Raw genomic sequence first — 18,488 nt, forward strand, 5'->3', positions numbered from 1 at the left:
AGACAATTTTTAAGATCACTAGCTGATGACAAGGACATAGTGATACGTCCTGCAGACAAGGGTGGCAATGTGGTCATTCTTGACAGGAATCAATATATCACTGAAGCACAACGCCAGCTTAATGATAATACATACTACACAGTGATCACGAAGGATGCATACAGTGAAAGCATCACCCTCATATGGGATAAGTTGACCATGTGGAAGGATAAAGGACTTCTGGAGTGGGAAGAGTACTGCTATCTGAAAAAAGATTTTCCCAAGATGCCGGCGCTACCTACTCCCCAAAATACTCAAGGACCCAGTCACACCACCAGGGCGCCCCATCGTTTCTTCGAGAGGATGTGTTGCTGAACACATATCCAAATATGTGGATCACTTCCTCAGAGAATATGTTGCCAAGCTGCCCAGCTATATTATAGAGACACCAATGATTTTCTGGGGAAATTGGATAAGATCAAATAGGACATTGATTTTCTGTTGACAACATTAGATGTACACTCACTATACACCATCATTGACCATAGACAAGGCCTAACTGCATGTTCACATTTTTTGAAAAACAGACATATCAAGTACTTGGAGCATAACCACATGATCATCGAGATGACAGAATACTGCCTTACTAATAACATCTTTGTCTTTGATGGCACGTTGTATAGACAATCTACAGGTACCGCAATGGGTTCATGCTTTGCTCCTAGTTTTGCCAACCTCTTTATGGGCATATGGGAGGAAGAGATATTCTCTGGCAAAATTTCAATCAATAATCTGGGAAAGGTAGAGCTATGACTCAGATATATTGATGATTTGTTCATCATATGGCGGGGCACACACACAGAAGCCCTTGATTTTATAGGTGAACTCAACAAGAATGATCGCAACATACAACTCACAGGGAACATCAGCGATAGCAGTGTTGAATACCTAGACGTGAAAGTGGAAATCATACAGAACCAGATACACACTTCGCTTTTCCGCAAAAGTACAGCAGGCAACAGCATTCTCCATACCCTCAGCAGTCATCCTGAATCTTTGAAATCGAGCATTCCATACGGTGAACTGTTGAGGGCAAGGAGAAACTGTAGCAGTGTTGAGGCGTACAGAAGAGAGAGTTCCAATATGATTGAGAAATTTAAGGCCAGGGGATATCCAACTTGGGTACTGAAAAAAGCGATTGACAGAGCAGAGGGCGTCAGTAGAACAGACACTCTCATGGAAAGGGAAGAGATGGAAGATGGCCTGACAGAGAATAGTACTAGGGTCATACTGACATACAACACTGACTCAGAAAAAATCAAACGCATTCTCACACGTAACTGAGAGACGTTAAAAAATGACAACTGCATAGGGCAGGCTATGGCAGACAGACCCAGGATTACCTACAGACGGAGCAGGAATCTTAGAGACATGCTAGTACACAGTGATATCACCCCTAAACAGGATGTGGGCATACATGATCTCAAGGGTTATCTCAATTTCTAACATGCAGTACCACATTTTTGGTCTATGTAATAGAATGTCCATGCAAGTTACACTATATAGGCAGCACCACACTCATGGCAAAGAAGAGAATCCTGGAACATAAACGTGCTATTACCAATAAGGATCCTAAATATCCGGTAGCACGACATTGTCAAGAAAAACATTTTTCAAACTCATCCTTATTGGAATTTTTCATATTGGAACAGGTCCGGCTGGACCACAGATGAGGTAACAGGGTTCTCAAGCTTAGACAGAAAGAGTCATGATACATTGTGGACTCGCAGACTAGGGCTCCCTGGGGCCTCAATCAGGATGAGGAGCTCTCTGTACATCTTAAGGAAGAATAGTTTTATCGTTTGATAGGACTCTCCTTTTAGAATACATAATCACAATGATTCTCTATCTGGAGCTCTCTCTCTCTCTTTTATTCAGATTTTTTATTCAGGCTTTCTATTTAGGCTTTTTGCTTTTTATTTATGCTCGTTATCATGTTCAGTTGCAGTGGTTGCAGTAACTGTTATATTTGCTAGTTTACTGCCTTAACTCCTCTATTTAGTGGATTGCTGATTTCAGTCTCCTCATCCTATATACTGTGCATAGAAACTTTACATTATCATGCGACGTTTGGCATCATACTTTAACTCGTTGTTTGTCTTGTTTCTTTGCAGGAGAAAAGAAAGGGACCTACTGACATACACGGGTCCCCTAACCTTTTCTTCGATTGTCACTTGTGGGATCACTCATTTTGAACTATTCAGTAGCATGTGACGGGGTAACACGACTAGATATATCTTCGATATTGGTCTGTTATCTTTACAACTCTGAATTTTCATGTTGTCCATAGCTTTGGGACGGGAGCACTGGCTATTTGATTCTGTTGAACCACTTTGGTGTATTTCGTTTGTGACATTTGAGTCATTACATGCTTAACATTATGCCCAGTATCACGCTCAGCACTATGCTAATCCTGCTATACCCTTATATCTCTCACATTAGAACGAAGGGCAGTAACTGAGAAGAGAGGTCATGTGGGTTCAAGCTACACTGTGCATTGTGTCAATGCACATTTTTGAGTGTCACAATCAAAATGTTTTTCACAAGTTTTGGGGTTTTGAATAGACAGTTGAAAAGTGAGAGCCATAGAGTCATGAGTTATGGATAGGTAACACATGCACATCATAGACAACTTCAATAGAAATGTATTTGTAAAGTTCTGTACTGTATCAAAAAACTTGTAATGTATAAAATTGGGGCTGATTCACAAAAGCATTCATGAATACAGTAGTAATAAAGGATAACCCTTTTACATACTCTTACAAGCCTTTGTGACTTAGCCTGAAGCATCGATCCAGCTCCCTAGTAGTAAAACTGCAAAAAGGGCAAAGCCCTTTTTACTTGTACTAAGGGGCATATTCATAAATAGGGTTGCATCGCACTTGCACCACGCAATGTGGTGCATCCACAACACGAGTCCAAAATGTAATTTATCAAACCATGCAAGCCACCTTGCATGGCTCTTAGTGGCTTGATTAATCTGGAGTAACACAACACAGCGCAAATTGCTGCATTGCGTTACTCTGCACTAGGGAGGTGTTTCATGGGTGGAGCGTGGGTGTTCCCACGCAACATCCATGAATTTTGCAGTATTCCCAGATTTACCAAAAGTGGTAGAACTGAGAATGTGCCAAAATGCTACGCCTTCCCTGGTGAGGCGTAATGAGGAGAAATCTCTTTATTACTTCTTGTTCCTTCCTCTTTCTATCTGCAGCACACATTGAAAGAGGAAAATGCCTCAGGGGATTGTTTTTGTGCAGGAAGGTTCCCCTTCCTGCACAAAACAATCCTCTTACAATGCAGACACCAGTGTGGCTGCATTGGCGCTATGCAGCCAAAATGGTGCCAGTGCACAGACAAATTATAAACAATGGGGTAACCCGATTAAGTCCTTGGACTTGGGTATTGATTGATACAGAGAACAATGGTCCTTGACCAATAATTCAAGAGGAACTTATTTTGTTTAACACAATAATCAGTTTAAACATTTCAGAGCTAGCAAATGTCAGCTCACAGTTTATATTCAACCATTTGGATATGCAAAAATATAGAAGATGTGCAACAACCAATTTACAAAACAATTAATATTTATTCAATTGATAAAAGACACAACATGGTTCAGAAAAATTGAGAGGGTCATAAAAGGGAGAAAGGTTGTTCCAAGGGGAACGTGGAAAGGAGTGCTCAAGGGTGTCAAAAAATTCAAAGTATTGGGGGACATAGAGTTTTAAAGACTGTACATAGACCTGATACTGAATAAACAGTTTGTTGTAGCCTGGCCAATCACAAGATAAAGTTTGGCAATTCACATAAAAAACCAGAAGATTTTTTCTTGATTGGATTGGATTCAAGTGATTCAAAATTAGGAGGAGAAATCCCTTCCTAAGTATGATTTGGAATAAGTCAGTTAACCACTTTTGCAATTTGGAAAGAGATTTCCGATCCGCAAAAGGAGTGTAGTACATTGTGAAATTTTATTTTGCAGTCAGAAACTCAGGGATTTTTCAAATAGCAGGGTTGGCAACTGCAAGAAGCTTTTGTGAATCTAGCCACCGGATCTAATATCAGTGGCATATGGTAGAGAATGGTGGTGGTGGGGTTAGAAAAAAAAAGAAAAAAAAGAAGACTTACCTGCTGGTTGCCGGTAACCAGCTACTGCCTCTCCTCCATCCTACCTGCTTTCCTGACTCCCAGCAGCACCCAGGCTCACAGACTCCCCTAGCCAATCACAACGCTGCTGTCACCAGTTTGACAGCAGCATCATGATTGGTCTGAGCAGCCTGGTTCGGCGCTCAGGCAGGGAGTAGGAGCCTGTGCATGTTGTCCACCCAGACAGCCGGCCAAAGCGTCATGGGCACTTATTGTCAACCAACCACTCCTTCTCCCTCTGACGCGAGCCCAGCCTCACCCTGCCCTAACCTAGCTCCATACTAAAAATAAAATGATAATAACATTTTGTGATTAATATTTTATTTCTCCTTTGCGCTGCTCAGAGAGCAGTGGGGCGATGCTCCTCTTCCTTAGTAGAGGAGCCATCACTTCTAATATCAAGGGCACCTTCTACTTTCATCGCTCAAACAACCTCCTGATACAGATTGCTAAACAGTGATGTGAGATTCCTAAGTGCAGTCTGTTTAGATAGCTGCCTCTAAAGCTGGAAATTTTATGTAAATGTTTGGTGTGGTTTTCCGAAGAATATATTCCCTAAAGTCTCTTCATATGAACTGCCCAAGCTTTTTTTAAATCTCTTCTATTGCAGGTAGCTATATCGCAGCATACACACTTGCAAGCTTGACTGAGATGAGTAGATGAGTGCTAGAAATTGGGTTACTGGTTGACTGGGGTGTGAGTCCTGGTAAAGCAGCAACCACAATCCTTGTCAGGGTAAGGCACAAGCAAATCCCAAATTAGCCTGTGCTCAACCCTCTGGTAGCTGGGCACAGACCAGTCAGGCTTAACTTAGAGGCAATTTGTAAAGTGTTTGTGCAACACTTCAAACAGTAAAATTGTACAACACTGCACAAAAAGATCCAACACCAGATTAGACAAATAGAGCTTAATTTAATAACTAACACAAGACCAAAATGACAAAAATCCAATTAGTAGAACTGGAGTTATTCATTTTTTAAGAATAACCTGTAAAATAGCACCTAAAAGCATAAAGCACCAACAACAGATATCTGGCCGTGCTGGACCAGGTCAAAGTCAAACGTTAATGCCAACAGTGATGGAGCACGGGTCAATACAGTCCCAGATTTGTCCTGCTGGATTTTTACCTTCTCAATTTTTGTGCCAAGAATCCCATTCACATTGGAGAAACTCACACAGAGCAAGGAAAGCACCATGGGCGGTGGTCCGCATGGCGTGAACAGCAGACCAGGCGTAGTGGATGGGCGGGCTGGAGTTTCACGGTCATCTGTGTGTGATTGATGCTTGCTGTGTGAAGAGACGGGCTGGCGGCGGCTCTCACTGAACTTCGATGGGAGCAACATGGCTCCGGTGCAAACGGGCCCGTTCGCGGTCATGAAGAGCCCAAAAGCTTGATTTCAAGATCCATACCAAGGGTAGAAGGGCCTGAGAGGCACTACTTGGGGGCAGCTGCGGCCTGTGGAGGGAGTTCCGTGGGGCAGAGAGGCGGGGCGGGGAGGGGCAGGGTGGGGGCTACTAAAAACCGGAATATGGATAATTGGAGGTAAGTAAACAATTAAATAAATAAAAATAATTTCGTAGCGTGCGCTGCATTGCATTTTGCGATGCAGCGCGCGCTACGAAATACGTTTTATTTATTTAATTGTTTACTTACCTCCAATTATCCATATTCCGGTTTTTAGTACCCCCCCACCCTGCCCCTCCCCCGCCCTGCCTCTCTTCCCCACGGCACTCCCTCCACGGGCCGCGGCTGCTTGGGGGTCAGGATCTGGGTGGAACTGGGTCCAGGAGCTGATTCGGGAGCTGTTCATGTCACTGAGGCTGAGATCTGAATGCCAACAGACTAGCCCTTTGAGACGTTCTGGTGTCCTGGGTTCAAGACGAAGTTGCAGGTCCTTTTCTCTTTCTTCAGGCAAGATGGCAGCAGGTCGGCCCAGCAGGACACCAGTCACTTTAGATCATCAGTCCAGCAGAATGACAGTCCTTTTAGCAGCACAGCAGTCCCTCTTCCTGGCAGAGTATCAACAGGTCCAAAAGTGTACTGAAGAGTTGGTGTCTGAGATCTAGTATGTTTTGCCCAGATATACTTTTGAAGTGGGAGAGAAGCTTTTAGAGGTTTCCCTTTGAAGTCCCCAGGCATCCTGCCTTCCCTCCCCTGGCTCCAGATTAACTACAGGGGGTATGCAGCCCTTCGTGTGAAGGCAGGACACATTCTATCCAGGTGTAAGTGGGGCTGTGCCCAGCTCCTCCTTCCTATCCTGCCAGTGATGGCCCATCCAGGCACACATAAGGTATTTATTGTATGTGGCTGTCTCAAAGGAATATACAAAGCTCAACTGTCAGCGACATCCAGTCATGTGACCAGAGACAGGTTACAGGCACTAGATGGCTAAGGCAAGAAAATGCCAACTTTCTAAAAGTGGCATTTTGAGAATTGCAATTTAAAATTCGACTTCACCATTAGTTAGGATATGAAATTGTGATTCCACATACGCCAAACATGAACTGGTCATCTCTTTCCATTTGGAAATGACACTTAATAAATTTAATAAGGCAACTCCAATGTTTTTCACTACCAGGACCAGTACATTTTTAAAGTGCATGTCCTACCTTTTACTTACACAGCACCCTGCCCTTTGGGCTACCTAGGACCTACCTTAGGAGTGACATATGTGTAATGAAAGGGGAGTTTAAGACTTGGGAAAGGGTTTAAAATGCCAAGTCGAAGTGGCAGTAAAACTGCACACACAGGTTCTGCAGTGGCAGGCCTGAGACATGTATAAAGTGTTAGTTAAGTTGGTGGTGTAATCTGTGCTGTAGGCCCACTAGTAGTTAATTTACAGGCCCTGGGTACATGTAGTACCACTTTACTAGAGACTTATAAGTAAAGTAAATATGCCAATTGGGTTTAAGCCAATATTACCATGTTTTAAGGAGTGAGTACATGCACTTAAGCACTGATTAGCAGTGGTAAAATGTCTAACAATGGGTGTGGGTAGTGCTGCATCCTTGGTGGCCTTGCCATGATGATAAAAAAAGAGATTTCAACTTCTGTAGTCTGAATAGGACTGCATGTGTCCCCATGGGCAGTCCTCGTAGGCCCTGTTGGCTTTCCTTATGAAGGACATAACAGGAATCACGTTAACCCTAGATCTGCTTATTGGGCTGTTGGGATACGTGGGTGTGGAAAGCATCTATCCACTCCATACACTTATGGGGAAACGTATCTCTCACTTATTTCAGATGGAGGCACAGTGAAGGAAATATGAGTCTTCACTCCAACTGAGATTTGGAGGTTGAAAGCATGTCATATTTTTGCAATGGAGAAATTTAGGACCTAAATTACTTATATGATGCCTTGTTTTTAGAAAACTAGTTGGCCATTTAAGTCTTGTGCCAGGGGCCAGCACTGTGGTTGGAGGTTGGCATGTCATGTCCAGCTTTCAAAAAGAGAGTTGGTTTGCATAAAATGTCTCCTTCATCTGCTGGAAGTGTAAGTCCATTGATGTGAATGGGGAGCGATTTGTTGATGTGTACCTTTTTCTGACTACATGATTATTTTGTTTACATCTATTAATAATGTTACATTTGTTTTAGTGTAAAACGCATCTTTATTTGTGTACATTTTTTAATGTAATTTAGGTATTAAAATACAAATTATGCATTTTATTAATTTAAAAAAATAAGTTATATCTATATATAAGAAAAATACTATATTAATGTATGTTTTTAATTAATATATTTATTTTTAAATGTATTCATTTTTCAATATATTATTTTTAATCATAATGTCACATATTTTCGATAATAATGTTATTTAGAAATAAATAAATATATATTTACTAGTATAATATCAATATTTTGGACCACAATATATTTGTAGTCAATAGTTTGGTACTTTATATTTTAAGTAGCTTAAGACGATATCTTTGATGCCGAAAATGTGGCAGAAATATTGTTGCACCACAATATTTTGGCATGCAACCTTGGAGAAATAAGAAGACTTAATGGATGATAAAAAAGCAGGCAGACCTTCTTATATTGTGTTGGTTAACAGAAAAACACTGAGTAGCAGAAGGCTTGCTCAGAGAAATCTACTGTGACTCATCTCCAAACCAATGAGCTGTTCAAGCGCTTCAATAAAACCATAAAATATTTTGTGTTGACTGTGATGTTCCTGGTTGAAACTTGAGATTACTCCTTGCACAAAAATAAGGTGCTAATAGAAGACAGGAATCAGGGATCAAGAAGGTAAGGAACAGCACAACAGAGTTAGCTTGTAAAGAGAAATGAAAGCACCACACAATTCCAGCTTTGTTTAAAATTATTTGGAATGTCTTTATTTTTCTTCTGAGTTATATGGGGTGATTTCTGGTGATGGACCTGGCTCATTCTGCAGGGTTATCCCCAAACTTTTTGCCTTCCTCAGCCTATTTTTCTGACCTTCTTTTTGTTGGTGTTAGGACTTTGGGCACTTTACCGCTGCAAACCGTGCTAAAGTGCACATGCTCTCTCTTCTTTAAACATGATTTGATTGGTTTACACCTGTTTGGCATATTTGATTTACTAGTAAGTCCCTTGTAAAGCGGTATACCATATACTCAGGGCATGTATATTAAATGCTACTTGTGGCCTGCAGCACTGATTGTGTCACCCACAGAAGTAGCCTTTCAAACCTGTCTCCGGCCTGCCACTGCAGGGCCTGTGTGTGCAGTTTACTGCCACTTTAACGTGGCATTTAAAACTACTTGCCAAGCCTTAAACTCCCCTTTCATTACACATAGGTCACCCCTAAAGTAGGCCCTAGGTAGCCCTATGAGCAGGGTGCTGTGTAAGTACAAGGTAGGAAATGTGCCTTTATGTGTGGCATGTCCTAGTAGTTGACAATCATCCTATCTCATTTTTCACTGCTGTGAGGCCTACTCCCCTGATAGGCTAGCATTGGGAAATCCCTTATATACATTTAAGTGGTAATTCCTGATCAGAAAGGAGTGGGGTTGCCATCTTTGGTATGTTTAGAATAGTGGTGATAAATACTACTTACTGGTTTGGTTGGTTTCTACCTTACTAGTTTAGAAATGCCACTTTTAGAAAGTGGACATTTCTCTGTTCTTATTAGTCTTTGTGCTTTTCAATCTTACCCCAATACACGTCTGAGCTACATGACAACTACATTTGGTGCACACTTTCCAGACAGCCACAATGCAGGAAAGGCTGGGTGTGACCGGGGATATATCTGAATTTTATGGCATGACACGGAGGCCAACATTATGCAAAATTCCTTTATTGCCAGAGCTCAGCAGTAACAATTAAGAGAATACAGAACTTGTGAACATTCTAGAAATAGTATAAAGTCCATGAGCCCACAGCCATCATCCTTCTTTGTTGCTGCTGCTCATCAAGATAAGTACCCTCATTTTATTTGTGCTTATTCAATTTATATGTATACTGGTTTATATTTGATTATCACATGACTGGGTCCCTTTGACCCTACTATGTGATACCTCTTGCCTATTATGCGTCTTTTAAGACCCCTTTGATATAGATTTGCATGTATTTTCACTGTCTTATCTTTTTAATCTGGGTCTCTTACACCCTTCAGATTTTGCCTTCCCTTAAGTCGCGCCGATCTATTACCTGAGCCTTCTGCTCATTTTCTATGCCATGAGTCCTTTGAAATGAACACGAGTGCTTCGGGTTGCCTGGTAGTGCTTGAGCGCGAGCCAGGACTCTTACTTAAAACGCTGTAGACGCCGCGTTGCCTGGCGACGCCTTTAACGCGAACTTGGCCTCTCACCCGAAACGCATCTCACGCCTCCGTTTTCTTTTGCCCCGAGCCCTACCTACATACCACACGCTCTTGCCGCTGCAATGGATTTACCCCAAAGTCCATCCTGACTACTTCCTACTTGACTCCCCGTCTCGCCACGAGACTCGGAACCACCTTAATTCTCTCGTTTCCCCTCCGCGGTCCACATTTAATCGCGTACCGCGGAGGGGACGTAGCTTTGAGGAAAGGACCCTAAGAACGACCACGCTCATCTCAACAATGCGTGGTTGTCTAGGTTACAGCAGTAAACCTTGACAGTTACTGCTGACTAAAACAACAACACGAATTTCGCGCGTACGGATCTTTTTGGCATTCAAATATCTTATAAACCACTTTTTTCCTGATTTATAACCAATACCACCTAAAAAAAAAAAAAGGAAGAAAAAAGGTAGGAAGGTAGGGTTGGACACTTTTCTCTGGTTTTTAATACCAAAAAATAATTAAAAAAAATAAATTAATAAATTAAAGGGGAAAGACAAGCTTGGTCAAACTTGTCTTTATATAATTATTCACCCCCCCTTTTTTTCATTATGTCTTCCAACCCTAATACCTCACTAGAAGCTAAATTAGATCTAATGGTTTCAAAAGCCATGGATAAAGCCATGGATTCATTTAATGAACTTTATTAATAAAAAATGTAATGACACCATCAACAAAAAGTTTGAAATGTTTACAAGGGCATGGCCCTCTACTAGCGGCGCGCATAACTTAAGCGCAAAAGAAGGGACAGTTAAGGCCCCAAAGAAAAAAAACAGAACAGATCAACCTGGTTTAACCTCAAAAAGAACAAAGGTGTCATTGAAATCGGCTCGATCTCGCTTCCAAGGCGGAGACCAGAACGTTGCCCAGGGCATCACAGAAGGGCAAGAGACAGGCCCACAAACCCCCATACATATTGACAGCTATGACCAAAACGAAGCAGAGATAGATCTCTCCTGCTCATCAGCCTTTGATTCGGACATTGAGGTCCAAGAAGACAATTCAATTGAAAATTCTGAAGAGGCAAGCAAGGCCTCAGGATCCATAATGGGTATCACTGACCCTTTTGGAGACAATATGTTCGATCCACTGTTAATAAAACATCCCCAATCTCCCGAATGGCTGCCGTCCCAACATGTAGCAGATTATATTAGCTTTTGGATAAGAAGGGAGATCCCGAAAGAAGTGAGATCCAGGTTAAAGATCGGAATGCCCTCGCCCATCCCTTCCAGACAATATCGCTTTCACACCTGAACTGGACCCTAAGGTCGTCGCATTTATAGCCAAAGGTGCAAAGGACCCAAGGAAGGGCATAGACAAAAGTCTTAGGTCATGTCAAGACCGCCTACTTGATTTAATTGGTCTGGTAACTAAACTTTTTGACATGGCCGAAAAAGCCTACGTTGGTGGTATTCCTATTGATCCCAAGGAACTACGCAAATGGGTGCAAAGATCCATCTGCCTTCTTGGCAATGCGAACACTGCCATATCAAACGAACGAAGGAAGGGGATACTCCTTAAAATAGATCCTAATTTCATCTTTCAGTCGTCTTCTCCTGGGTCCTCAAGGCGAATCTCATCCCCTCCTAGACCAAGGAATCTTAGTCCTCACGGCATGGAAGATTTCAGGTGACAGTGCGACAGTGGGATATCCCTGGCCTTTCGCTCGAGGCTTTCCGACTCGTATCTGAATCTTGGGCATCTGGAACAAGGAAGGCATATCGATTGGCATGGGACAAATGGGTTCGCTGGTGTCTTCAACGACATTATGATCCAGTTTCAGCTGATTTAGTTCACGTAGTCAATTTCCTATTGGAGAAATTTGCTACTGGACTTCGCTATAGAACCGTTAATGTCTATAGTTCATTCCCTAATCGATGGAGTGTCTGTTGGTCAATCTCTCTTAACTAAAAAGATTATGAGAAGCATGCGGTTTCTCAATCCTCCAATTTCAAAATATACAGCCTTATGGGACGTGAGAAACATTTTATATCTTATCTCCTCCTGGGGAGATAATGCTTCCCTCTCTCTCAAACGTATTTCTTATAAGCTTACTGTCTTACTTTGCTTGGTTTCCTTTAGACGTACATCAGATGTCAAAGCTTTAGATGTTACTAGCAGAGCTTATCAACCAGAGGGAGTTTGTTTTTATCTTAGAAAAAGGACCAAAACTATGTCTTCCTCTATCTTCTATCCTTTCTTTCCTGAGAGCAAAAGTTTGTGTGTTGTCAAATGTCTTAAAGAATATGAAAACAGAACTGTAAGCTTGAGAGGAACTGAAACACAACTCTTGATCTCCAATAGATCTCCTCATAAACCAGTTTCTTCTCCCACTCTCGCGAGATGGGTGAAAGAAGTGATGAGTGAATTTCTATTTTTGGCGCACTCTCTCTTAGGGGTGCATCAGCTTGTAAAGCTTTTATGCTTGGTGGAGGGCTCCAAGATATTCTAAGAGCTGCTGACTGGTCTAATGAGAGTATGTTTAAAAGGTGTTATTTTAGACTAATCAATAATGTGATTGGCAATGTTCTCAATTCGCTTTAAACTTGCATATTGTTTTCCTCCGTGTCATGCCATAAAATTTAAATTTTTCACAGCCTGCTGGGCAGAAAATCTGGATTTTATTAAAGACACGGAGGCTAATATTATCCCGCCTCTAACTGTCCCTCCCTAAGGGTTTTATCTTTAACATTTTCTATTTCTTTCTTTTCAGAATAGAATATCTACATTTGGTTGATGGAAATTACTCCTTCAACGTCATATTTGAAAGTTTGGATTTCTTGACTTTATTCTTTTGGTTCGCAGCATTAGACAAAGAAGGATGATGGCTGTGTGCTCATGGACTACACTATTTCTAGAATGTTCACAAGTTCTGTATTCTCTTGTTACTGCTGAGCTGTGGCAATAAAGGAGTTTTGCATAATATTAGCCTCCGTGTCTTTAATAAAATCCAGATTTTCTGCCCAGCAGGCTGTGAAAAATCTAAATGCATCTGCATACTGAACTCCAATACACGTCTGAGCTACGTGACAGCTACAATTGGTGCACAATTTCCAGACAGCCACAATGAAGGAAAGGCTGTGTGTGACCGGGGATGTATCTGAATTAATCTGCATACTGATAGTCTAACTGGGCTGGGAGAGGGAGAGGTGGTTCACACTTTACATTTGTCTACATTGTGTCCTGCCCTCACAGAAAGGGCTGAGTTACCACCTACTGATTGTCTGGAGCCAGTGCTGGGTCGAAAGGGATTGTTGTGCACTTCTAAGGGTTCCTTTCAACAAAGTCATTTTTTACTATAAGTACTGGGATTTTGACCCCATGTTTTTAGACGCAGCTGGCTCTACAAACTGCGCATTGCCAGAGTGCTGCTCTACTACCAGGAGGAACTGCCATTGAGACTTCATGCTTTGTTGTGCTGACCTGCTTGCCTGCTGGGAGGAACTGCCACTCTGCCAAGTACCTTTTTGTGCTGACCTGCCTGCCTGCTGCTCCCTGCATGCCCCAAAAGGCTCTCCAAGGGCTTCTTTGCTTCCCTCCCTGTTCCCCTAGAGCCCCAGGACCAGAAAAGGCTCTGCCTCCTCACTGTTTTCCCGTGGGACTCTGAGTCCACAACTGCAATCTTTTTAATCAGCGCTTCGTGAGCACTCCCCTTTTAGACAGCACATGTTGAGCACTTTTTCTATCCCTAAAGCAGCGTGAAGCCCTGCCTCTGAATCACTGTACCTGCGAGGAGAACCCAGCGCGGTGCTGTGGCCAAGGTCAGCACTTCTCCGCTGTCTTGCTGCTCACCCGACTCCAGCTGTATGACTGAGTGTTGCCGCAGTAAGTGGTGATTGAAGACGACAGCCATCCGAAAAGGAGCCGCTGCAGCGCCTCCCAGCTCAAGGCGAGGTGAACAAAGCTCACGAGGTCCAGTAGCCCAGCCCCACCCCCAGAGCCGCGCCATCTGAGAGCAACCTGGCAAGGCTGGGATTTGGAGAAACAGGTCTGTTCTCGAGGCCCGCCAGTATCTCTGCATTCATCTTAGTGCTGTCCCGAAAGCCTCCTGCAGCCAGAAGAGTCCCCCTGGTGCCATGTAACCAACCCTGCCACACACTGGACAACAGGTACTGTGCCACCCCCATTTGCAGTGGCATTATGCTTTTGTAGGCAGCAAGGATTGAGCCACTCCCACTCGGGAGGACCAGAGAGAGGTCTCCTGCATGTACCCTAGGGCGGTAACACTTCTCGTTGACTTCGCACCCTTCTGGTGACCTGGGGAGTCCTGTTTTCACCCTGCACAATCCTGAAGTGTGAGTTGCCCTCCCTTTTGAGGACATACCAAGGGAGAGAGGGATCATCAGCCCACTATTGGCCATTGTCATTGGTATCAAGAAGCGGCACTGCATTCAGCAGAAAAGAAGGGAAGGAGCCTTTTCTTTTTCTGCCGTTCAGGGTGATCACAAAATTACCGTATCACATCGAGTAGGGGTGCAGGTGCTCCTGCACCCTACACCTTGATCACAGTTACACTTGTTTCAGTTAGGCCCGCACAGATTCACCCTAACCCTACTGGTAGGAGCGCAGATGCGCTGGGCTCTATGTTTTTATGGTTATATGGATGATTCATGTGTTGGTCTCTCAACAAGTCTGCATTATCCGCAAAGTATTTATGGATCGATGGTGATATATTGTAATTTATGTGCTCTTCCCTAATCTAACTCACATTACATGCACTAATGAGATGAGGTATGTCATTTTCATCTTGCCTTGTACAGGATAACGAATACTCCGGGAGTAGCACCATGTTGTGCACAGCATTTATGATTCATATCATTTTGGTCTGGTTTTATGTACAATATACTATATATATTTTTTATATAAAATCCTGTGTGGAGTCTTTTTTTGTGGTGTATTCATTGTGCTTCTGTATGGGTGTGTTGCGCAAACGCTTTATACTTAAAATGCTTATCTGATGATAAGCCTGCCTGGTCTGCGCCAAGCTACATGAGGGTGAGCACAGACTATCATTGGTGTGTAACTGACTTGCGCTGACTAGAGTGGTGAGTTCTGATTGACTTAGGTGCATACCCTAACCAACCAGAAACCCCATTTCTAACATCTGGCATCAGTGGTTGTGATTATTGGAGTGTTTATTTCTTTGGAACTATGGGTGGACTGTGGGGATACGTAGGGTTTTGCATGTTCCTGGCATCCTTCCATTTAAGCTCATGGAAATTGGAAGTATACAAAGCAAGTGGGTTCCAGTGGTGTGTGCTACAGGCAGTATCAGTGTTAATAGTGGCATGATGCCAAGGTTTAGTCCTCAGAATCACCAAGAAAGAGGGATTTCTTGGGGCCAGTGTGTGGATTGAGATGAATTACGAGTTTGGCTGTATTTAACACACACGATAATTATTGGATACGTTAAATACCTCAACCTTCATTAAATTTCAACAGGTCAAACCTGCCAAATGTGAAAAGGGGAAAAAGCATACGGTGTTTACCCTATCATGCGAATTTTAGTATGTTAAACACTAAAATCCACATGTTATTACCCAGGAAACTCTTAATTGGCCCTATTTATCGAATCCGACGAAAAACGCACCCTGTGGTATCGTTATTTATCAGGTGCGGTAAAGAACACCTGTACTCGCATTCAGGCCACACAATACGCGTCTGTTCTAATATGGCCTTTATTGAGCACGTGTACCAATATAAAACAACAAGCACATTGCGCAATGGCTTTCCCTTTTAGACTATTAATGTACTGAAACAATAAATTGGATTTGTGGGCATTCCACAGACACCGACCCGTCCTATGTGAGGGTGCCTGCCTGCATTGATATCTTCCTCAGGTAATTTTTTTGCCCCTGACCCGTTCGTGTCGCACCTCATTCTTTTATTGTTTGACACTGACATGTTGATTTGGAAGACTGTTGCGTTTTTGGGGTAGACAATGACCAGGATGTGAGTGCGGGCTCCCCCCCTTTTTTTTATAAAAAATATTTTCGGGTGTCCACATGCCTCTTATTTCTGCTACCTCCAACCCGTGTCATTTCACTGCCTGCATCTGACGCACTAAGGGGCAGATTTACGTTCCCTGGCGCATCCCTGCAAATCAGCAGGGATGCGCCAGGGAAGAGGCGTCATGCAAGTTTGCCCTTGCACCACCGCAGATGCGCCGCATTTACAATGCGGTGCATCGTGGCGCAAGGACAAGCAGATGCATGACGCATCTGCTGGCGTAAGGTTGGCGCAGTGCTGCAGTTGTGTCGCAAGCGTGACGCAACTCTAGCACTGTTCCAACCTGCCTTATCCCTAACATGGTGCGTCACGCCTTACGCCTTCTTGAAGCAGGCGTAAGGATTTGACGCACCGGCGTCGGAAAAGTGACTGCGTGAAATCTTGTAGATTTCACTGCATCACTTTTCCGAGGCTTTTTCCGATGTAACGCCCACCCTGCATACATTAAACCTGATGCAGGTTTAATGTGGCGCAGGGCTTTACAACGTGACGCATCTCCCTAGATGCATCACGTTGTAAATCTGTCGCAGCATGGCGCTAGCTTTGCGCCACCGCTGCGTCACAAAAGTGACGCAACGGTGGCGCAAAAGTGGCGCACGGGGCTTGTAAATCTACCCAAAATTCTTTTACATGGTACAATGCAGGCGGCAAAATCAGCGGAACCGAGGATGCGACACGAAAACCGCATACCGTGAAGCAAACCATCCCTGAAAGTCCTGAAAAAAGTGAATAATTATTGGAGTTTGATTCTGCGTTTGTTCTATAATAGCCTCTCCTATGCATCTGCCAAAAAACTCCACAAAACATCCATCTTCACCTCACTGACTACCACTTAAGCAAGTAAGTATCTTACATTTATTGAGAATGGCTTCCATTGGATCCACAGCCAGATTACATTTAATTATCAAGAAACTGCTTCTCTTTTTTTTTGGCAATTATTGGTGACATTTTCTGTCAAGGTATTCTTTATCAAGACACATTACGTCTTAATTAGTACTTGCAAAAGCCAAATAAAAAAGATCAGAGTGCACTGCCGCCAATGTTTGATTCTTTTTCAGCCTCAGTTATTTTCCAATAAAACGTTTCATTTAACTCTCCAATCGGGAAGCTGAATGTCGAGAACGAAGGATGCAGACCCTACCTACCCATCAATGATGGCGCCCCTTCAAGGGGACTGTGCAATAAGGAACACTTTCTCGAACAATTTCCAGCCGGGGTGCCCTATTTCATAATGTTTAGCATCCGCGTGCAACGACAGATCTTCGTAATGACATGATGTGCACGTGTTGGAGGGCCTGCATGAAAACACTCAAACTGATGGGAGGAACACTAGCAAACAGTTTAGACCTCTGGCAATCGGTTGGGGTAGCATTACAATGCATCTCTTTTTTTTGCCCATTATAGACAGAGCCCCTCCATATGCAGATCATTACTAACCTTGTTCCTCTTGGGAACAGTCCACCCCCAAACTATCAGAAGATCCCCCCCAGGTGGAGCACAAGCAAACACAGATGGTTTTGCCCTTGTTAGGATTTGTAGTTAGGCAAACTTCGGTCTGGGTTTGCTTCTGGTCCCTCCTGGAGCCTGCCAGTTTGGGATATGCTGCTCCCAAAAGAAGGAGGTTCAGCATTGGTTTGCAGGAGGTGGGCCTCTGTCTAGAGTGAAACAGTGGTTGAGAAACAAATGGTTGAAATATTATGATGGATGAATGGCAGTGGTTTTGACTATTTGCAAGCATTCCCCCCATCACCTTTTGTGTGTTTGATGCAACACCATAAATGGCCACGGGAATGCCTAGTCACGTGACCCCTGTTTGCTCTGCCAGAGGAGCCAAGCTATTCCTCATTGAGAAGACCTAATAAGTAAGATCAAACCGGCTTGGGGTTGCTTGTGTTCCCTCACTGGTTAGAGGCAGCAGACCCGGAAGCAGAGGACGGCCCGAGACCAGGGTTCAATTCCCGACGCGGCAGGGTCTTGGACCAGGGCCAGCGGACTCGATAATTCTCGCCTCGGTGCCCACTCTAACCAGGGATCACACTCGGCAACTCTGGGCATTAGCTTGCCTCATCTCCACAACGGCCCCCCACATTCGCCGGGGATGCCTGGTTTCACCTTGGAGATACCTAGGAGGGACCATCTCACAGGGATAGCCAGGACGGGTTCCCCAGCGGTCTACAGCGCCACGACGCCTCAGGGCAGCAGTGCGCTTTACAAGACTCATACATTTACATTTTTTAGAAGGGGCCTTTCCTGCCAGTTCAGGATGGAGTGTTCCCATGGGGTGCATTGTTACTACTGATTTGCAGAAGCCAGCTTCTGTCTAGAATGGCACAGTGATGGTAAAAAAAATAGATTAGAATGCTAACCCAGTGATCAATGGTTTAAACTATTTGCAAGCATCCCTCCCTTAACCTTTGTGAGCTTGAGGTCTGCAGTAAAGACAAGGTGGTATCCCTCAGGGCATGCTGAGTCAACAAGTGGA

Source organism: Triturus cristatus, chromosome 6 (assembly GCF_964204655.1).
Source record: "Triturus cristatus chromosome 6, aTriCri1.1, whole genome shotgun sequence".
Taxonomy (NCBI): Eukaryota; Metazoa; Chordata; class Amphibia; order Caudata; family Salamandridae; genus Triturus; species Triturus cristatus.